Source organism: Rattus norvegicus, chromosome 15 (assembly GCF_036323735.1).
Source record: "Rattus norvegicus strain BN/NHsdMcwi chromosome 15, GRCr8, whole genome shotgun sequence".
Classification (NCBI taxonomy): domain Eukaryota; kingdom Metazoa; phylum Chordata; class Mammalia; order Rodentia; family Muridae; genus Rattus; species Rattus norvegicus.
This window is the reverse complement of record NC_086033.1, coordinates 53,407,336-53,430,958: the sequence shown is the minus strand read 5'-3', so window position 1 is coordinate 53,430,958 and position 23,623 is coordinate 53,407,336. Positions and strand designations below refer to the sequence as shown.

General features: G+C 40.1%; 1 long non-coding RNA gene across 2 annotated transcripts in view; it reads right to left on the bottom strand.

Moving 5' to 3' along the window:
• The window catches only part of LOC134481985 (uncharacterized), a 29,757-nt gene extending 6,610 nt beyond the window's left edge, over nucleotides 1-23,147 (bottom strand). Inside the window, exon 1 of one of the 2 annotated variants that reach the window (XR_010057949.1) lies at nucleotides 22,907-23,147. This is a non-coding gene — a long non-coding RNA (uncharacterized LOC134481985). Of the gene's footprint in view, nucleotides 1-22,831 lie in introns of both variants that reach the window. The other variant, XR_010057948.1, reaches the window with a different exon arrangement.
• Nucleotides 23,148-23,623: the final 476 nt, after the last annotated feature.

The window sequence follows — 23,623 nt, the reverse complement described above, 5'->3', positions numbered from 1 at the left end:
TGAAGCCATTAAAGATTGGTGAGAATGGGGTAAAGTGGGTGAATTACAAAAAATTGAGGAAAAACAATTCAAATAAAAATGATGCACAATCCAGGTTTTATGAATAGAGAGTTTAAAAAGAAAAACACTACTCCTAAATGTAGCTAGCAGTATTGTAGAGAGAGGGCTAAGAGACTGGGAGGGGTTCTGACGAGGTTCTAGATTTCTGGAGTTCATCTATTTCCTTATATGGGAAGTTCTATGGTCACAATTTCTGTCAAAGTTCTGTCAAAATTTCTACTTACAGTTGCCTTTTAATTTATAATATACTTCACTGAAATGGTTTATTTAAAAACTTCAAAATACAATTAAGGATCAGAGTAACTTTAGTTACTCATCTATACTTTGTATACACTTAAAATAATTGTTTATTGACCTCTAACTTCTTTTTATTTTTAATTTTTCAGATTATAATTGCAACATTTCTCTCCTTTATTCCCTCCATGCCCTCCCATACATCTCTCTCTACTCTTGTTCAAATTCATGCCCTCCTTTTTCACTAAATGGTATTGCACTCACATAGCCCTAAAATATAGCATGGTCAGTCTGTATAATGTTACTTGCATGTATGTTTTCAGGGCTGACTCTTTTGCACTGGACAACTAATTGGTGTGTTCTTCCCTGGATAAAGACCACCTCTTCCACTCCCAACTTTTCTCAGTTGCCCATGGTTCTTTGTGTAAGATTAAGGCCTCATGGGCTTTTCTGTGTCCAGTTTGGCACATCTGATGGCATTTTCAAATTATGACCTCTAACTCACTAATGCAAGACCATTATTATTATGGATTTACTTCTTATATTTTAATCTAGACTTTATGATCTTTAAGAGTAAAGTGTGTATCTTTATTACATATTTCTGTCTTATGTGGCAGTTCTGATTTCTTGTAGCATTATATTCTTATGTCTCTATAAAAACATCATCTTCTCTATAGCTGTTCATTTTGAATTATTGGGAAAATATGACCACAGACATATTCACACTTACACACAGAGAGAGACATGTGTCATAATACCATGTACCTAATAGATAACAATAATCATCACTAATATCATTGAAACTCATTTCTTAACTCATAGGTCAATTTATTGGTCTGAGAGACTGAACAGCACTTATGTTAAAATGTCTTTATATAGCCCAGTACCACATACAATGAGTGGATAAGCAGTGAAAATGTAAGAAGTACACAGTCATCAGAATTCTATGTAGCAATGTCTTGGCCAGTGATCTACAATCTCTATGGTGGTAGCTCCATGAAAGCAGGGTAGTAGCAACCTTGATTTGCATGAGTATATTCTATGTTTTCCCAACAATAAAATTACCCAGTGGTGTGTTTCTCCAAACGTAATTATGTCTGTAATTATGTCTCAGCACAACTCCTGAAGTCTTACTAGATGTCAGTCTCAGCCCATCAGAGGCCACAGTGGCTTAGATATTGGATATTTTTTAAAGCCAAAGAATCCAATAGTTATCTCTAGGGTCTAGATTACTCCAGGCTAAGTGACTTTTTAGCCAGTTCTTCAAGGATTTAGAGATGTGCATTTGCCTCATACAGTGGTTAAGATTCACACTTTGTGGCCAGAACAATTGATTTAATCTTACAATCTCCACTTCCGAGTTGCATGACCTTGGGCAAGTTATTTAACTTTAGTAAGCTCCAATTTCAGTGTTTGAAGTGGAGATAATGGTTGTTATCTCACAGGATTATTGTGAGATTAAATGAGATCTTGAGCCTAAAGTACTCAGGACAGAGCATGCCCAGGATTAGGCACTGCAAAAGATCACTGCTATTACTATTCCACATTATTTATCTGGGCGAGATAGTCTCAGAGAGTGCCCGGATATTCATACATCTCCACGTAGTCAGCAATGTGCAATGTTTTACACTCTCCTATTCAATGGCCTTTTTTGTCACCCAATCTAAACTACAGATGCACAGCGAGGGTATTTTGAGATAACTAAAGTGTGCCAGCATCTGAAAGTCATAAGAGGATCTACCAGGAGTGTGAGAGAAGCCATTTGAGTCATCTGAGTTATTTGAAGGACAACTTCTAGCTCAAAGTAACCCTATTGCACGATTCACTGGGTTATTTACAACTCCAGAGTACACAGGCGGCTGTATCCACAGATTAGACAGCCTCAGACTCCTGGGAACTGGTTACTCCATCTCCGCTGGACATTTTAGTGCAATACTCTGGGAGTTTGACCATTTATACAGGGTGAGCTAGAGTACTGAGAAACATAAAATTCTGCGAGCTACTACAACGCTTTTTCAATGAAATATAGTTGCAGTTTAAAGGTTTATCTGACAATTAAGGGAGTAAATAAAACCATGTGGATCTACAGAGTTTTGGAATATCTGGCAACTATTTGATTTGGTAAAAGGTGACTGTGCTAATTAACATATGGATAAACATATGTTAATGTGAACATTGGCAAAGTAATACTGGCTGATACTTGAGCAATGTAGGTGAATGTATTTCAATGTATAACTGAGAAACAAAGTTACTGCATTTCAAGACCCATAGAAACAGAAACACAAAATGAAATTATTAGCACGTGGATTATCTCTGAGTAGCAAGGTTACATCAGATCCAAATGTTATCTAGATCTACAGTTCCTAGAAGACAGACAAAAAGATAGTGAAAATAAAACTTTGATATGTTCTGGCAACTAAGTGTCCTTGGAAGTTAATGGAGTCACACAGACCTCTGTTTGCACAAGTCATATTCATGTGACACAGCTTTTTGATCTCGTAATTAGAATTACTTTCTTCTTTCTCTGAATTATTGAAATTTGTGGTTTATTCCACTTTTTGTTTACATCGATTCAGGAATATTTTTACATAATTTTTTCTAACTTTTACAATATATAATCATTTTTACAATTTGTCACCAAGGGACACCGATTCTGAAAACAAATGGGGATGGGAGCCAGTGGTGCCCTTTGGCTAAAAAATGTGCCAGACACTTTATCTCAGGTGTTGCAAATATAGAGACTGAATATGTTTAATATGCTTATGTGCATGATGAAAAACAATTATTCTAAATATCTTCTGATGGCACATTCGTTTTCAAAGGACCTGTGTTCTGTACATGTCCATACCTCACAGCTTTACACCCCGTTCTTTGTTCGTTTCTGTTATCTGCATAGCAGGTACAGCCTTGGGATTTGTAGTTTTAACAGTGCACTAAAAAGTGTAGCTACTGGACCACAAATACCACAATCTACATACTACAGCCAGAAGCACAGTGTTCACATCAATGACAGGGCGGGCGGGGCTCTTTCAGGTAAAACACTGTTAGTAGGAAAGGACTAAAGGAAGGCCTGATTTAACACTGAATAAAAAATATTGTAGAAGCACAACGTATTTCAAATAAAAATTGTCAGTAGAGCATGAAAGAGCGGTTTTGAGTGTGCATGTCTAGAGAGGGAAGGGCACCTGCCTGAGGCCAGGCTGCTGACTGGATGTGGTATAATGGAAGGGACACATTCATTAGAGAAGTCATCTGCCGTCATTTGAATATTTCTCTCCCACAATTAAACCATCGGCACCGTAGTCCTCAAAAGGCTGTGATAATGGTATTGCGAAGCAAGTTTTGGGAAGAGAGGTAGGCTTACCTGAGGTAATTAAGTAGGGGTCCTATATTAGTTACCTTTCTTCATTGGTATAATCAAATACCTAAAAGTACCAACATGAGGAGGAAAGGTTTACTCTGGCTTATTTGAGAAGAAATAGTATATCCTTATAGTCATGCTATGTCATGGGCTGGCTTAGCTCTGTGTGGTGGTGAATGAGGTATGGCTTTCTCGAATCTCTGATAATCAGTAAGTCTAGATCTTTGGTGGGGTCCTTACCCATAAGTATCCCATCTTCCAATTTCATTCAACCTGGCCCACCTCAAAAGCTTCTATGATTTCCCAGCAGTCTTACCAGGTGGGAGCCAAATGTACAAATAAATAAGCCAGCAGGGGCCATATCTCACTCAAACCAGAAGAGATACCTTGATGTCACTGGTGAGTTTAAATTTAGAGGAAACAGGAACCTCTGTTTTCATGCTTATTCTGCCTTGCCACGTGATGCCTTCTACCATGCTCTGATGACGCATGAGAGCCCTCATCAGATGTTTCAGCTATGCTCATATAATGTCCAGTCTCAGCATCATGAGCCAAGTAAACACCTCATCTCTTAAAATCCGGTGTCTCTGGTATTTAGTTATACTCTCTTCCCTACCTTAGACAAACTGACATTGATTGCCAGTGATACATAGGAAGACACAAAACACAGCAGAGCATGTAGCATCCCTCCTTTTGAGTTCCCAATAGGTCTAAGTTCCTCTGGTGGCTCTCTTAGTATCAGATGCCAATGAGGTGAAAACTTAATAATGTTGTCATTTCTACCTTTTATCACCAATGTGAAGCTCTCAAGTGCACAGAGCCATCTTCCATGCAAACTACTTTTGTCAGTTACCATATCACTCAACTTATATGTTTCTCTATGAACATCATGAACATATTGGCAGATAAGGATGCAGTTCATCCAAAATGAAGACTGGACCCACATTGCCTGTCTATCTTTCCTAGAGAGAGAAGTCTTTGTCTACTTATCTAAAATAGAAGAAAACAAGTATGTTCTAAAGTATGCTCCATCTCCGTGGAGCACACATTGACCATAGTTTTTGAGACAAGGTATCATTATATAGACCAGAATATCCAAAAATGTATCATTTTTCCTGTCTCAGATTCCCAAGTGCTGAGATTAAAAAGTAGCCTTTCTATTTAACTGCCACTTTTGCATTGATTATTTTTGATAATTTCATGCATCTGCATAATATATTCTCATTGCTCTCTCACGCATAGCTCTTTTGTTTCTTTCTTAACCTTACCAACACTTCTCTATCAGCACTACTGGTTGGTTCCTTTCCCAGATCAGGTTCTACTCCTGTTTTCTGAAAGAATTAATGGGCAATGGTTTTCCCTCTCCCGAAATCCAATTTCACTTCTCTGTATGCACAAATTGGGAAAAGATGAAACTAAAAGAACAAATTGAAGTCTACTTGACTGACTAATCTGGTAGACCTCGTGTGGATGTCCATATGTTAAGCCTTCATTGGGGAAAGCAAAATATAGCAGTAAGACAATGGAGTTACCAACAGTCTGGAGAGGTGGACTCTCTTTCTGCTTAGCAACATTAGAGTGCCTCCATAGAGTTTTGGACTTATACTCTTTAGAAGGGACAGAAGCTTTTTGAAATGCACCAAAATTGGAACAATAAGAGGCTGGAGCAAGGCCACTAGAAGGCTGAAAGGCGATAGCTGAATACCAAAGAGAGAGGAGTAGCAACACTCACTGTTCTAGAGACAAGCAATGGGAATATGGATAGAAGATTGTTAAAGATTAAATGGACACCTGTAGGCTATGCCTTCAGATGGCAGGTAGATCTGATCATAGCCAAAGAAACCAATCCTTCTTCAAAAGAAATTACATAATCATACACTGAAATAAGAGCAAATAGAGTAGTAGATCTGAGATTAAAAGTGTCATAGATTTGCTGGAGAGATAGCTCAGGAGATAAGAACACTTACTGCTGTTGCAGAGGATCTGGGTTTAGTTCACGACATCCATATCTTGGTTCATAAATGACTCCAACCTCAGTACCAGGGCATCTAAAAATCTCTACTAAACTATGGGCTCCAGACATGTCCATGGTATACATACATACATGTAAGCAAAATACTCATACATAAAATATAAATAAACATTTAAAATTATCATTGAGCCCTGTGTACAATATACATTCAGTGTGGTCCTTTCTGTTCCAATGCAGAAAGTCTTGTCTTGTTTGCGGTTATGTACCTAATTTTTGGGTTAGATGACACTTTGCATTTCTACATAGTTTTATCACATATATACATAAATATTTTATATGATATATATGAGATAATACATATGATATATAAGATATATATGTGTGTATGTTAGAGTCATCTGTTAGCCCCGGGAGTTTGTTTTAAGATTCCTTTTTCCTACATTCCAGAACTTGACATAGAATACCTCAAGGTTATTTCATGAATCTAACTCTCTTGGGATACTTCAGAAAGACACATGGACATAAGAGCTATAGCTGGGTGCACTGTTTATCCCCTCTGGATCCTAATAGCAATTGGGACCCTTGGCTGCAGAGGAGAACATAGACTGTCCCCAAATCTTCTCAACCCTTTATTCTTATAGTTCTTGTGCTTACAAAAAGACAGGGACATTTTAATGGTCCACTGGTTCTCTTCAGTTCATGCTGCACACACATTTACTGGTCACCAAACACATACAAAGGACTGTACTAAATATTTAAGGGAACAAAGTGGCATCACGAGTTTCATCATTATGCCTTTGCCTCAAATTCCTTTCAGAAAACCAACCTTCTTTCTTACTCTGACCTTTGTTAACTTATTTTTAACCCTTTTAATGTTGTGAGGATTTGTGTATCCATAGCTACAGTGATTACAAAGCCAATTGGCTCTTATCTCCTCCTTATGTCCAATATAGATTTTCCTGGGTAATTTAAACTCAAGGAAACTAGTGATTATGTAGAGAATTTGAAAGTCATATTCACTACAGTCCTAATGTTGTTCTTCTCTCTATATGATTATGGTAATTATGTTAAATACCTCATATTTTATGGCTGTTACGCCAGTGGCAAAGCATCTTGCATGTTATCACCTGCATGATTTCTCTTTACAATGTGAAAGGATTTTATTCCCATTTTGCAGTTTAGGAAACAGAGACCCAAACCATTTTGTTGATTGTGAGTTCAATATTTGAACCTTGCTTTTCTGATTATAAAGCTTTGACTCTTTCAATTTACTGCATTGCCAAGAAAACCCTCATTTCATCCATAACCTACAACACTGCTGCAAATACATCTTGCAAGGGGTTTTGGATAACATCACACTAGTAATTGCATGTAATTAGTGGAAATTAAAACCCCATTTTGGAAGTGCTATGGATTGGACATGGGATCTTGTGGTGCAAAGACGCCAGCATTGATCTCTAGCTCAAGCCCTGAGACCATGTTCTTCCTGGCATCCTGGATAGTAGTGGACTCCCTAGTGATCAAATGATGGTTATTTGACTGGCAAATGATCCTAGATGCTTTGATAGCTTAGATAAGCGCTCTCTCTCTCTCTCTCTCTCTCTCTCTCTCTCTCTCTCTCTCTCTCTCTCCAGATCAATTTCTATACCTTCAAGACTAGAGATAGATGATGAATTGGGTCACCAAAGTCTTCTCTGGTGTTCCGCAGTGAAGACTGCTTCTATTCAGTCTCTAGAAGCTTATCCTTTAGATGTTGCCTGGTAGTGAAGCCATTATAGCCTAGTGATCAAATTCTGCTCTGAGATTAGAAGCTTTAAGTTCCCACTCTCTGTATGACATTGAACAAGGAACTGTGAAATTTTGGTCTCTGCACCCTTGTGTGCCACATGAGAGGGGCCATAGTAATTAGATAATGTCCAGCTGCCTTTAGCACAATCATCCTAACCGTCGTTCCTGTGGGTGCTAGAGAAAGAATCCACCTCCTATTCTTCAAATACTTTTAGTCAATTCTCATAGCAAGGGCCAGGTGTCCACTGTGCAGCTGTCTGATCAGTCCTGCTTCTCCTAAGCCATTAACCCCAGGATAACATTCTGGGGGGCACTGGGTTACAACAAGGACATAAAAATTATGAGCTGGGGCTGTCATTGACTTCATGGCCTTTAATGGTCCCATTGTCTCCTTAAGCAGATGGGAAGTTATCTTCCGGCTGCAGCTTGGGAGAAAGGAAATGTTGGAATGTTTCTGCACAGAGAAAAGAGTAGACATGGCCTGCCCCAGCAGGCAATCGACTGGCATGGTAATAAAGTCTGGTGGCAAAATGAAACATTAAAACACCCCATAAAAGCCTAAGCGCTTCATCACCATCGCTAATGAAAATATATGATTGCCTAATAAAATGATCCATGCCAGCCGCCGGCCATGGATCTGCATTTATTAACACCTGTTACAGCTGCCATCTCCTTCCTGGGAAGGGCAGCCTTCTGCTCCAGACAGCTTATGGCCTGGGGAATTGAGTACAGGGCAAATGTCTGGTCAGTCGCTCTCACAGGAGAACCCAGCCACCCTGGGATCCTGCAACATCTGTGCTTCTTATGGCTGTGAAGAGACAAGGGCAGAGGTTGTTGAGCCAACTAGAGTAATAAAACAGGATATTCGACTGTGGACAGTGCCTAGTAGACTGTAGAAGTGAGGCATACATTATCAACACATGAGCAAAGCCCAAGTGCACTACAGGATACTCAGGAAGAATAAAATAATTTTATTCCCATTCTCTAGTTCATTCCTTTCAATGAGTATTTCACTCGCTGTTCAAAGCAAGAGTTACTAAGGTCACCTAAGATGTGAAATTCCTGAGAAGCTTGCAGAACCAATATTAAGGCAAGTCGCATGCTAAAGTACATATGTACACCAACAGTCTTCCCCTAGACCTTTCTCAGCTATACTACGTATGTGACCCCTTTGTACTCAATTGTCAGCTCTGACACACGTGATTTATTTATGTGAGTCTCAGGAAATGGGACATACAGTTCTTCCCATAATTTTTGAGGAACTTTGGGGAAGTCTGCTAAGTTATTTCAACATCTCCTAGCTTGTAAGCCTCAAAGCTGGGTCTCAAGCAATGGTCTCAGGTTCCTTAATTACTCCAACATCATACGGTAGAGAGACTCGGGTATTCTCTATCATCCCATTCCTCCATGTTCTGAGATTGGCAGCCACTACCCATGATTAAAATACCTTTGGCTAACAAATGCAGAGTGAAAGATTTTCACAGAAATAGTAATGTGTAACAGCCATGAGTCAGTCCTAAAGGAGACTTGAGGACTCAAGGTAAAAGACCTTCTGTCTTAGATTAGGCTTTCACCTTTCTACTGCCAGAATACCCATAGCACAGCTATCACTTGGATATTAGGAGATTCTCTACCACGTTCCCAAAACAGAATTTCTGTTTGGAAAATTTACATTTGAGTTTAAACTTCAGGACTTCTTTATTTCCTTGTCTCTATTTTGCAATCTTATCTATGGAGTGGTTTGTGTAAAGAAATGACATTAGGCCGAAACAGAAAATAAGGGCTCACCTATGTAACAGTTATAATTAACAGGAACCCTTTGGATATCATCTCAATTTACCATCAAGCTACCCTTCAAGGCAAACTTTTCTTTTCATTATTTTATAGAATTTGAATTTGAGTCTGATGCAGGCAGGGTATAAGATTTGCATAACACACCCAATGAAGTCCAAGAAGGATGGCTTCTATTCCAAGCCCACCCATGCCCGGGTACTCTCTCATTACAGCACTCTCGCTCCAGTGATGTTCCCCAACCTTGAGTTTCCTTGTCTCTGTCAGAAAGACCCTTGGACCTCAAATGTTATTATCTAGCTTACGATGTCTCTCTTCTCATAACTTGCCTCCCAGTGAAGGCACTTTATTACTGGCTGTATTCTCAAATACATTTTCCTTTTCCAGCCACTACAATTTTCACAAGCAGAGGGGCGTTGTTAACTCGAGTTTTCCTTGCTGGACTTGACATTGCCTGATTGCATTCCACTGACATGCACTCCTCCCGCTGAGTTGCTGGGATCGTCCCCTATCATTTCTGCATCCCAAGCTGGCAGGGTGTGTGGCTTTGCAATGTCTTTTTTCCACTCTGGAAAGAATAGGATAGAACAGCTTTATGGATAAAAATCAGAGGCTCATGTAATGGGAAAGCCAGATTACTGTTTTCCTACCAAGGGAAAAGCAAAGCTTACCAACATGAATTTATCCTCCTGTCTTGTCCCCTCTTTTCCCCTCCCACCTGTAATTCTGACTTTTTATCTGCTTTTTGTCTTTTTTGAGGGGGAGATCATATATATATATATATATATGTATATATATACACATACACATACACACACACATAAATATATCAGAATTAATGGTGTACATCGTTCAAGATTTTCTGGGAGAAGATATCACACCCCCCCACCCAGGGTGTGAGGGCCCAAAACAAAACACAGTTTGGGAAGAAGAGTGACAGCAGAGGTAAAGAGCCATATTCTGAAGTAAAGATCTTAGGAGAGTGAACTTAGTGGCTACTGGAAAATGTTTATCACAAAGTCTGGGAGGAGCAAAGAAAAAAATGAATGCTGTCTCAGAAGTCTTTCAACCAACAGAAGTCTCTCAAGAATGACTGGCAACTAGAAGCAGGACTATGCTGTCCTGAATTGTGGTGCTGGATGGAGCAGAGGGCATTGTAGACAGAAAGCTATGCATAGGTTGACGCTGTGCAGTCAGTATTTGAATCTCAAGCTTTATCTTTCACCATTAGCCTCACTTTAAGTGATAAACTCTCTACAGATCAGGTTGCCACTTGCAAATGCAAAACAGAAATGGTCACCCAGCCCTTGCAGTTATTCAAGGAATGGAACAAGATGATATAGAATTAAACACATTCCCATGTTCCATAAGCACCCGAGAATTATTAAAAGCACTCTGCATCTCTTTGCTTTGATCAAGGCCAAGCTACAGCATTTATAAAGTATGCAAGGCATTTGTTTCTCCCGCTTCTCCACGGCAGCTTCTGTTTTCCCTTACTCTTTTCTCTGGAGAGAGGGGATAAGTGGAAGAAATGATGGCAAAAATCTAAGGAAGTGAGCAGGGACTGGTTGGCACTTAATTACTAAGAGATGAAAAGACATAAGAGGTGTGGCTTAGAGAAGTTTGGGGAGTCTTTGGGGAGATTTGGAGCCTCTCTTTATTCATTTTATGCTGCTATAAGAGGATTCCTGAAATGGATGACTGAAGGGCATAATTATAACATATAGAAGTGCAATGCATAAATGTATTTTTCTGGATACTGAAAAGTTCCCATTCAAGGGACCTACATCTAGTGATGGTTTCACTTTCTAAGGTTGTATTAGAAAGCAAAGAGATGAGAAAAGATGGATGGGTAGAGTCAAACCTACAGCCTCAGGCCCCTTTATCATTGGTCAACTTTAAGGGTAGAGACTTCATGACCTACATACCTGTTAAACCTTCTCCTGCTACTGTTGAATTGGAGGTTAAGTCTGGAGGCATAACCCAGCCATAGCCCATTAGTTCTTTATGCTCAATTAATAGCCATCTATAGATAGTCATGAATTAGTTCTCAGAATGAAGCTCACTGTGGTCCTACTAAGGGACCATCCTATAGTTAACCAGGAGAGCCAAGGTGCCAACTGTTCTGGCTATCTTGTGATATGGGTGGTCTGTGACAGAGATTAGCTCTTTAAGATCAGCTGGCTCAGACCCTGTGAGTCTGACCATGGATAATATGTAGGTGCTAGTGGGAGACAACTATGAAGGATTGCATTTTTCAGAAGTGTCTGTGCTAGACAGGGATAGGCTGTGAAATCTCCTTTTAGGCATTCAATTTGTCAACAAAGATTTTACTCAGGCCCCTCTATGAGAGTCATTGATTTAAGCACTTTGTTGCTTTTGTGCAGACCTTATCCTATCTGTCTCATGGCAAGCCTGAGCTGAGAGAGAGGAGGAAGGTTTAGGAGCTGGCTGCAAGGCTGGCTGTGTGCATGTGGTGAGTTTTCTGACAGACAGGCATTCAACCCACATTTACTGAGGCCTATCTGGCTCAGCATCATGATAAGCACGGCAAGAAACACAAAGATGAATAAAACATAGTCTCTGTCCTTGAGGATCTCACAGTCTAGTGGATAAGAGAATCAAATAAGGAAATACAAATAACACAAAGTGAGGTTTTGAAATAGAGTGGTATGGAATGTACTCCCGGAGAAATTGTAACCTTCAGCAGGACATGCGGGAATCCAGGGCTCCCTAAACTGGTGCTTAGTAACTGGGAAGCCAGGACCAGGCTGAGATGCAAGAGTTGGATGAAAACCTTGATCCCAGCCAGGAGCTGAGTGAGGGTGACAGCAGCAAGGATGGGAAGTCACAGAAATTCACAGGGTGAGGGTCAAAGCATGAATTGTTTTTAATTTGGTGCATTCTATTATGTTTTATAAATGTAAAGATCGACCATTTAAACAGTGGTGCTTGACTTTTTAAATCACAAGTTTAGACTCAGACTACATAGAGCCACTCAGCTAGACAGTGACAGAACAATGTCAGAGGTCTTGGGACTTTATCTTACACAGTCTGTGGTGAATAGACACTGTTCAAAAACATAGCAAGCAGGGTTGGAAATTTTCCAACATGGTTGTAGTTGCTCTGATTCTTGTGATGCGTCTGCTTGTGTCACGTTTAGTATTCTGCTCATGTTTACTCAATACTATGTCATTAAAAATGACACTTAAACAGAGCTCCTGTATGGTACAAACACTTGCTGTAGTAGTTAATCTCTCTGTGTGTGTTTGTGTGTGTGCGTGTGCATGTGTGTGTGTGTGTGTGTGTGTGTGTGTGTGTAAATAAACATGCAAATATGTGTATAGAAATGAGGGTTTGATTGTGAGCATCTTTCTCAGTCTCCAGCACATTTTTTTAAGACAAGGTCTCTCACTGAACTGTGTGCTGATTTGGCTAGAATGGCAGGTCAACAAGTCCCCGAGCACCTCTTATCTCTGCCCATCCATTACAGAGCTTACAAGTGAATAGCACAGTGCTCAGATTTTTGGGTGTGTACTGTGCATCTGAACTCAGGTCTTCATGCCTATGCAGCGAGCACTGTGCCAAACAAGCTCTCTCTCCAACCTTTCCTACTCTAAGCCTTGTCTATTTCCTGATGACCAAGAGGTTGACTGAATCCCTGGACTTTGAGAAGACAAAAAGGAATGGAAAGGGAATTTCTGGGGGCAGAGGACAGGGCAGAGTGTGAAATAGCTTCATTGCATTCTTACACTGAGCTTGGTCCACAGAGGTCTACTGCCTCCCTCTCTGTGGTTGAACGGGCCCTTTTGGGCAGGACAACGGTGTTCCCTTCCTAGGGAACAAGGTCATGTTTCCAGAGACAAAAATGGTTCTTTCATCTCTCTCTTCTAGCCTCCATGTAACTAATATTCATAAATGAAGCTCCAATCCCTTGCCCCAGGCATTTGGGTTTGATTTGAGAGTTCAATATAAATGAATGTCAAGAATGAACCATTTAGAAAACACACTCCTCCTACAGTTAGAAGTAGCAGCTTCTAAAATGTCTACCTATGTGCTGGTGTTAAAAGATGCTGTTGGGAGGGAGTCCTGAGGATCTTTTGGAGATGGCTCCACAGAGGATCCTTAGGCCACAGGGTGCATGACTTTAAAGAAGTTTTAGTGTCTTAGTTTCTCTTTATGACCACCCTCCTGGTCATTAATCTAGGGGGTTCTTATGACATGTGTTTCCATTCATTCTCACCAGAGGCCCACAGCAATGAGACTACTTAATTATGGCCTGAAGACTTCAAAACAATTGGCTAAATAAACTCTTTCTTTATAAGCTATTGGGTTCAGGTATTTTATTACAATAAAGAGATGTTATTTAATATAATGGTCCTTTCCCTACAGGCATTTTCTTTACCTTTTCAGCTGAAATTGTTCCTATAATGTGTCTTTTTTGAGACAGAAGAAGAAGATACAGGACTCTAGAGCAGTAGTTCTCAATTTGTGGGTCTTGACCCGTTTATGGGTGGCATGTGAAATATCTTGCATATTAAATATTTACTTGTTATTCATGACTAACATAATTAAAAGTTATAAAGTAGCAATAAAATAATTTTATATTTATATTTAGGGGTTATCACAATATGAGGAAGTATATTAAAGAGTCACAGCCCTAAAAAGGTTGAAAACCACTTCTCTAGGGAATCCAACAATCTCCCATTTTCCAGGGAAAAAGTGATTTACAAACTTATGTCTCATAATCCAGGACAGAACTGTACTAAAATGTAGTCTTTGAATAAATTCTCTTTTGCTGAGATGGAACAGATTTCATAGAAATGTCCCTGAAGAGGAAATCTTTCCTAATTGAGTCAACGATTCCACACCATTTTACTCACATGAGGCCATCTTAGCAATATATCTCACAACATTTCTGGTAATTTTGAAAAATTGTGATACATGATAGAAGATTAATAGGGAAGAATTCATATCATTTAGAAGCTTATAAACTACTTAAAGACTTGGCTTTGATCCATAAAACTTTGTAATATGTAAGTCAATCATGTAATATAGGAAGGAAATAGACAATTTTTAATATGGCCACATGGTTTTTTATCAGTTGTAGTGATGATAGTGGTGGTGGTGGTGGTGGTGGTGGTGGTGGTGGTGGTGGTGGTGGTGGTGGTGGTGGTGATGGTGATGATGATGATGATGATGATGATGATGATGATGAAGAAAGTGATGGTGGTGATGATGATGATACCATAGACTGAATGGTTTAAATGACAGACATTTCTCACATGTCTGGACCCTGGAAAGTCTAGGCTTAAGACACTAGTCAATTAGATGTCTGTAGATAAAGAACTTCTTATAGGCTGCTAACAAGATTGAAAATCCAGGCCTCTTTCCCCTTCCTTTCTTTTCCCTCTCTTCCTTTTCTGTGAACTGAAGTTCCCCGTGTTATGCAAGTCTCCTTCCTCAACCTCCATAGTGTTGGATTCAGCCATGCATGAGCACCGTCGACTTCATTTTCTTTCTTTGGATGGCATTGATTCCATTCTTGAGAGCTTCATGCTTAGGACTTTAAACCTTTCCAAAGACCCTACCGCCAAAGACCATCACATTCAGGATTCAGGTTTCAACATAGAAATTTAGGAGCAGGGCATAATATTCAACAGAAGGCAGCAAAAAAGAAGTCGATTAGAAGGTAAGCCTGTTACTCCCAACAGGAATGGCTAACACAGGTTTTAAGAGATGTTATGCTAGTAGGATGGTAAGGTTAAAACAGGGGAGAGAAATAGAAAAGATGCCTCAAATATGACCAGGTATTATGAAGTTGTCAATTCAACCCAGAAGATTTTGACTTTTACTCCAGGAAAATAAACAATGATGGAATTTTGAGAAGGGGAAAGTGTCACTACTTTTTAAAGTCTTGCAAATATTACTCCATATATTTTTCTTGATCACATGAAAAAGGAAAACCAGGCAACTGCTAAGGAGTACTGCAATAATTGTGACAAGGGACTATGTTGGTGAGAGGAAATTGGAGGTGGTGATGAGTGGTTTCAAAACCACTTCTCGGGCTGGGGATTTAGCTCAGTGGTAGAGCGCTTACCTAGGAAGCGCAAGGCCCTGGGTTCGGTCCCCGGCTCCCAAAAAAAAAAAAAAAAAAAAAAAAAAAAAAAAAAAAAAAAAAACCACTTCTCGACATGATATTGGTGAATGTCAATGATAGAATAAAAACATTTTTTGTTATAGTTCCAGTCAATTCATTTGTAAGTTTCAACATAACATCTTAGAATGAGTCATTCACAAATAACAAAGTTTTATTACAGTTCCAGAGGCTGCAACCACAAAGTGAAGGTACCAGCAGATTTGGTGTCCAGTGATGTTCTCGGTGTCCAATATGACACCTAGTTACATCCTTACAGAGTAAAGAGGAAAAGCAAACTTGGTGAATCACTTTCATAAGAGCATAAACTCCATTCAAAACTGAAACACTCATAATCAACCACCTCAATAAATGTCTCATTTTCTTAATATTATCACACCAGATGTTAGGGTCTAACTCTGAAATGGAGCGAGGAGGTGACCAACGTCCCGAACAAAGCAAATTAAAAAGTATGAGGTGCATATAATTTAAGACCTCACCAAGGAGATTGATATAGCTAGAAATTAAATTATTCATAGATTAAGACTGGTGGACAGCAAGAGAAGAGGCATATCAAATAGTGTGGATAAAGCAGAAGACAAAAAAAAAATCACAGGTTTTAGAGAATAGGTAGGTTGGCTGGGCTGCAATTAAAAGTTTAAGATAAGTAAATGAGATGGAATACTGGTTATGTTTGTTGGTCACCGTGGAAACAAATCTTTAGGCATGGTTGTGAGATTTCTAGATTAGCTTAATGGAATGAAGATCTTCCCTCAGTGTGGGCAGCACCATCCTGAATGAACAAGAGGAAGTGTTTGAGCACCAGCAATCATCTTCCTTTGCATCTTGACTGGAGGTGCATTGTACTGGGGTCCTCAAACTTCTGTATTTGTGATCACTAGAACATGAAGGACCCCTCAAGTCTTGCATTAAAATAACTCCTTCCTTCCTTAAGCTGCATGTGTCAGGTATTTTTTGTCCTAGCAACACAAATTAATTAATATGGATGGGTATACAGAAGTTATGGCTCTGAGGATTCTTGTTAGATGCGTCTTGATTTCTCATGACCCAGATTTGTTTTCTTTTCAAAAACATACCAAGGATACACTCAAAAAAAAAGTTGACTGCCACAGCACCGCTGACAGGTGATTGGCTGGTCCCTTCTGGTGTCTTTCTAACAGGCCAATTCGTTAGATTATGATAGCTTCTTCTTCTAGGCACAAGTTTTGGTTTGGGAACATCTTCCAATGTTGAATTGAGTCTGCCTTCTGACCATTGGCTCTGGTTCATTTCAGTTGCTATTTTCTAGTTCATTTATGCAAGAGGTAGTTCTTAAAATTCACACAAAGACATAAGGAAGATAATTTAGCATGCTCTGAATTTCTTCTACCTTGGTAAAAGCTATTTTACTTTGATTTTATAACTTAATAATCACAGTAGTCCTGATAAAGGAGATCCTCAAATCAAACCGTGCAACTTAAATACGGAGTATATGTAAGCATCCCAGAATATATGGAAAGGTTATTGATAAAGGTCATCTAATTATGCCTTTCTTTAAAGAGGTAGTTCCTTAAGGAAGAATAAATAATTCAGCATTTCTTACTGTCTTCCTCTCTAGTTACTTCTTGTGTGGTTTATGAGAAGGTGGGCATAAATGTGAGCCTCAGGCATGAGGTATCTGCCCACACAGAATACTGACATAGGCTGTAAGTGAGAAGGATGGATGTGTTAGTACACAGGAAACTGAGGGATAGATCTGCCAAGTTTAACAAGTTGCAGAATACAAAAGTACTAGGAGTAAGGCCTCTGATAGAGGTAAAAAGTTGGCTCAAGAAACAAACTGGGTCGTTATAGGAAGGAAGGCAGGAATCTAGTGTCCAAAATCCATACCAGGTATAAGAGCTTGATCTAGCTCATTTCACAGAACATGGCCCAAGAAACATCACTAGATCAGGGGTCAGTAAATGTAAAGCAAAGGGTGGAACTATGACTTTAACCACTAGTCATCTGTGCTTCATTTTAGGGAAGCAGAGAAGGGACCAGGCCCAAACTTTTCCTTAAATTGTTCACACCTGTTCGGAAGTGCACAGGGCTAAAAGCAAGCCAAGATAGAAAGGCCTAGGAACCATGAAAGAGAGAGAGAGAGAGAGAGAGAGAGAGAGAGAGAGAGAGAGAGAGAGAGAGAGAAGAAGGAGGAGGAGGAGGAGGAGGAGGAGGAGGAGATGGAGGAGGAGGAGGAGGAGGAGCATGGGCAGAAGCATTCAGAGATTTGGATTGGGTATTAAGTTCAGGATAACTAGAAATCATTGTAACAGAGACAGAATAAATAGTAATAGGGAGCAGAAAACTCCATGTGGTATGAGTAAATATGAAAGTCGTAAATAGAAGCCCTGTTAATAAATGGTGGCTCTTACAAGGGATGCAGGTCACAGCAAGGTGTGTGTTATTGGTTGAATTAAATTTCACAACTAAAGGAGGACTCTTGAAATGTTTGAACACTGTATCCCTTGGACAAACCTGTGTGCATTAATTCTGGCCTCTGCAACCAGGAGGACAGCTTTCATCTCTTTTTAAAAAAATTCTAGATACATATTAGCTATTCTGTTGCTTTTTCATATTTTCTTGGATATAAACAAATCAATTATGTAAAAAACAAAAATCCATTTCCTATAAGTCATGTTTTTTTCTTCCTCTCTAACATTCTAGGCCCCTTCTTTGGATATAGTACATGGTATACTCAAGCAATTCAGGTCTATTGCAATTTTACAATATGCCAAGAATATTTGAAATTTTAGCCAAGTTATTTTAAACCTCACAGAAAACTTATTAGGTATGTGTCATTTTGCCATTTTTAGAACATGAGAATGAGAAAGGATGGTTACATTTGTCTGCTAGTGACCAGCACAAGTGGGACAGAAACTGAGACTTCTTCCCTGCCTACTTCATGCCCCTAAGCATCATACTACTTCCCTACAAGGCATTCTCCACCATTAGTTACTGTTGAGCCAGTGACCAAAGGTCTGACAGAAACAACTTCAAGGAAGACAGGTGTGTTTTAGCTCATGTTTTTGGAGATATTAATTTATTACAGAAATATGGATATGGTGCAGTAATGCAGTTCAACTCAAGGCAGCCAGGATGCAGAGAGAAGGACATTAAGAAAGAACATTAAGAACCAACATCTGGGGCTGGCCTATTTTAACTCGCTATCATAGACTACATCTTTCACCTCCCAACCACTCCTTCATTGTATGAATCCATCAATACATTAAACCATTGATCAGATCACAGCCTTCATTATCTATCCTTCTCCGGAAGATGCCCCAAGACACACACAGAAATATAATCTTATTAACCCAATCAACTTGAGAGACACCAAACCTAATTCACTTGATAGCTACCAAAACCCAATCCCCTTGACATTAACCATCATACCACCAACAAATGTGGAGCCCTTGTGAAATATGGGTCAAGACTCCTGATCACCAAATAGCCTTCTTTCGTAAGTTTAAAGATTCCTTATTTTGAAACAGGTGTTAGGATCAGAACTTTTCAATGATCACTCTTACAGGACAAGTAAAGGATTTAATGTTTGTGTAAGTAATTGCAATAATTGGAAACAATTTCCACATTAGTTACACTTGCATCTTCAAAAATGATGGGAATGAATTCTAAGTCAATTCATACTTAGGATTTTATAGAAAAACCCTATCTCCCTTCCAGTAGCTTTATTTGATACAAACTAGAGATAGTAAATAAACCCCCTTCTAATGTATGCCACATGTCAAAGGTCCATCTTAAATTAGACAAAATACTGGACCCATTTTTTTCTTTTCATTATAATAATAGTAGTAATAATTTATTGATGAATGGAAAGAAGAGGAAGGGAAATGTGCTTCTGACTGCTACAGAGGAAGAGAAATCCAATAGCCCCTTTACCTTTTAGCACTAAAAGCTTGAATTAAAATGATTGAGCACTACATTATAAATATCAATATAAAAGGGCAGTGGAATGTGAGAAAATAATCCTGGCCATAATGAAAGCAATGGGGTATTTAGACTGGATGTGACCAGATGGGACAGGAAGGCACCACTTAAGATAGTCTGGCTCATTCATATCAACCTCAGTCAGCAACCTGGGTGAAGTGGACAGTTTGAAAACAGTAGGATGGCAAGATTCTTACCACATTGTGGTTTCACCTTCACTTCACCTTGGAAATGGTCAGAGCCATCTCCTCTCACCAGGCCACTATGGAATATGGCAGAGCTCCTAGTGTTGTTTTCCTGGGCATCAACCTTACCCCCCATTCCCGTCTCCCATTTCCTGGATTGTAAACTCAACCTCTTTTACTCTTGGTTCTTGATTTCTTCCCATTATGACAGGTCTTCTGGGTTTCTAACAATGTGTAAAAGTGTCCTGGATGGTCTTAAACCCTTGTGGTCTCTGACACTAAATGCTTTAGAGCATATGAAGTTTGCAAAATCTGTTCTGTAGTTTTACATAGTAGCTGGATATGCACTGGACTCTCTGTATTTAATATTTTAGCCTCTAATGAAGATGGAAGAAAGTCCAAACCGAAAACAGATACACAAGCAAAAAATCTTACCTAATAAGAAACTCTCTTCAGTGGTACTGAGGAAGAGTAATAGGTTAATTACCTCTAATCAAATCATGGGACAGTGATCTCAAATTAAATTATGTATATTTCTGAGCTAGATGAGGAAATGTGAGTAATGATGTGGAGCCAAACTGATTCTCAGTGAAATAGTAAGTCAAGAAAACAGTGATGTGCACCTCAAAGGCAGAATGAATGACGCTGAAGGTAGAGGCCACTGCTCCCAGCCACCGCAGGACTTTTACCAGAAGACTCGGGCAGAAGCTCATTCATATTTGATGGACCCTCTACTTCAGTGGCTGAACTCTGGAATTATGAGTCCAAAAGATGGATTTACATCACAGCTGTGCTGAAAGTGATCCAGAATTTCTATGCTGCAGTGCCTGAGGGGAGCCATCTGGTTGGAGTAAGCACTTGAGAACTTGTCTTGAAGCTGCGTTCACACAACACTCTAAGTAATATTGAAAGAAACTGAGTGTCTAGCTCTTAGAATGCCTGAAGGTGAAATAGTGGAGCAGTATTAGTCAGATGTTGTCGTCACAAGAATGCTATGCAACAGCCAGGCAATCTCAGTTACAAACAACTGTAAGCTAGTGTTTCACCCTCACTGTTCTGTGGATCAGCTGGTAGTTCTGTTTGAGCTACAGATCCGAAGGTCACCACAGCTCAACTTGCTGAGTGACTCAGGCTGTAGGGAGAGGATTGCTTCAGGTGACTCTCTCTAGTAGTTCTTTAAAACTTTCACCAATTGCCCCAACTCTCAAGAATCTACTCAAGGAAAAGACATTCAGGAAATAAGCGCAATCACAGAAGTATCTTTAGTCTTCTGCCCATGTCATACTCACTCGCATCCTGCATTGGTTGCTTTTTTGTGTCAAAATGGCACAGCTATAGACATTTCAGAGGAAGGACCTCAGGTAAGGAAATACCTCCATGAGATCCAGCTGTAGGACATTTTCTCGACTAGTGATCAATGGGGGAGGACTCAGTCCTCACCAGGAATGGTGGTGCCATTCCTGGACTGGAAGTCCTGTGTTCTATAAGAAAGCAGCCTGCGCAAGCCAGGGAAAGCAAGCCAGTAAGCAGCACCTCACCATGGCCTCTGCATCAGCTCCTGTCTCTAGGTACCTGCCCTGCTTAAGTTTCTGTCCCGATTTCCTCTAATGATCTGTAAGTGTAAGCCTAATAATCCTATTCTCTCCAACTTGCTTTTTGGTCATGATGTTTGGTTCCAGCAATAGAAACCCTAAGACATATCCCATCAGTTAATCCCAGGCTCAGCTAGCCCAAGCCTGAAGGTACATGATAGGTAAGTATAGTCTTCTCTGCTGCCACAAAAAGAATTAGAGAATGTGACCAGCAAAAGGAAGAACTGGGGTCAAGACATTTTTTAGTACAGTTGCATAGTATTTGGCCTTGTAAAAGTTTTCTAGAATTTCTAATGTCCACTTCTACTTCCTTGTGGGTAAAGTAGGGCTATATATCTTAGAAGTTAAAGGTGACAGAATGGATGATGCTTTCCGTCTTAGATTTGTCTTACTCCTACTGCAGACTGTCTAGATGTCCCTGAGCAAATTATGTAACTGTGCTGTGCCTTAGTTTCATTATCTCTGTGTCTCTTAAAAGTAACTCGAGTGATTTTCTATGCCTCCTTGTTCTCAAATAACTACTGGTCGTTTCTATAGCTATGCTACCCCATTTTAGCTTCTGAATACAGACACAGAGATCTGGCATTTTTAATAAAAAGTTGTAGTCACTAAGCTGAGCATGGTCTGAATTATTTCCAACCCTCTAAGGCTGTCTATTTCCCAGCCACATTGTGGGGCCATGCTCTGCTCTGCCACTGGGCACAGCCACTGGGGAGTCAAAACACAGGGAGCTCTTGTCTGTGCTTATCCCAACACAGCCAGGTGGCTGTTGGGCTTAGGGAAGCTCTGAGACACTGCTCCAGGGGTGGGAAAACACAGTCTGTGGTATAGGAAAACCAAAGCTGGTATTTCCTGACTTCCAGGCCTCCAGTTGCAGTTGGAGAATCACACAGAGAAGTCAGAAACGAAGTGACAGGGATCCACAGGCCAGCAACAAGACTGGAACCAGTGGGGCCCTCGAGCTGAAGACTGCAGCTAGCCAGGGGCCAGGTCTGGTAGCTCTGGTTTAGCTCAGTGGTGATTGTCCTTAGCTTGGCCATTGTTAGGCAGTGGCTCTGTAGGTCAAGGTATTCTCCATGCTCCTCCATGGTGGTCATAGATGAGACAGTCCTTGGTTCCAAACTGTATATTGGTTGTTCCTTGTGGAAAATGGATGCCTACCAACTTCTCAGGTTGGACCTGAGATTAAGTATCTTTCACAGGGAGGAATGTCTGAGGGTGGATGATTATTGGCTAAACCCTCAGGGCCTCTAGGCACTTCATTAGCATGGAGAATTCTGTTCTGGGCCTATATGATCACAGTTCACATTTCCTTATGTGTAAGTGTGGCTTGTGCTTCAGGCCAGGAACCTGGCAGGGAGCAGGAGGTTGCCTATCATGTCAGTTGTATACCCCGAGTTTCTGGGGACTCAGACCTGCTCTACCTTACCAAGCTTCCCAGCATGGTTTACTATCCCACACCACATGGTTCTTTACCTTCAATCTGAGTCCTGCCTTGCCCTATTCTCTCTACATATGTCCTCATGGAGACTCCTCTTAGTCCTTCCACATGGTTTCTCTACATATCTTCTCCTTGTGGTGCTGTGCTCTCTCTCTCTCTCTCTCTCTCTCTCTCTCTCTCTCTCTCTCTCTCTCTCTGAAATGAAGTTAATGACAGCAATAGTATTTCTTTCACAGGATGACTGACATGTCTATACCTTAAACTGAATCTCATTTAATACAGACCTTAGTAGATACAGGTGGCACTCAGGTTTTCTGCCACCTCTCTTGTCCTTTGTACCAGCTTTACTTCATCCCTACCTATTGAGTCCTTGCTCTGTCTCTGCTTGGATGCTTCTGTTTCTCTTCCCACTCACCACTCCAGGAGTGCCGCCATGTCTAGTACATTCCATCTAAGCCTGAATCTTCTTATGGCCCTGTACTAGGCCTCCTTCAAAACATATCACAAGATTTGGTTTGCACTGGGCCCACAAAATAACCAAGATAAGGAAGCTTGGACTCTCAAAGGAAGGTTGATAAAGCCTAGAAGTCTAGAGACAATAAGCATATGCAGAATTCTATGACACAAAATGAGACCTATTATGACAAATCTAATGGATCAGGAAACTAGATGGCCCCAAGAGGTACTGAGCTTCACAAAGCTTCACCTTTGGTTTTACATTTTTTAATTAGTTCTTTGGGCATTGGGAGTTTCTTACAATGTGTTTTGATCCTATCCACACAGCACTCCCCTCCACTCTCTGCAGCTTTTCCCAGGTCCACTCACTGTTCCTACCTACCCAAGTTATATTCCTTTTGAAAAACCCCTGATGACCAATTTGTGTTGTCAAAAAATATTCTTGGGATATATGGTCTTCCACATGAACGTGGTTGACTTACTAGCGTCTCCCCTATTACAGGAAATGATTGTATGGCTGGCACCCCTCTCCATGCTGGGATTTGGTCTGGCTTGGTCTTTCACAGCTCTTTTGTATATTGCTATAATCACTGTGCATTTGTATGTACATTTGATATCCC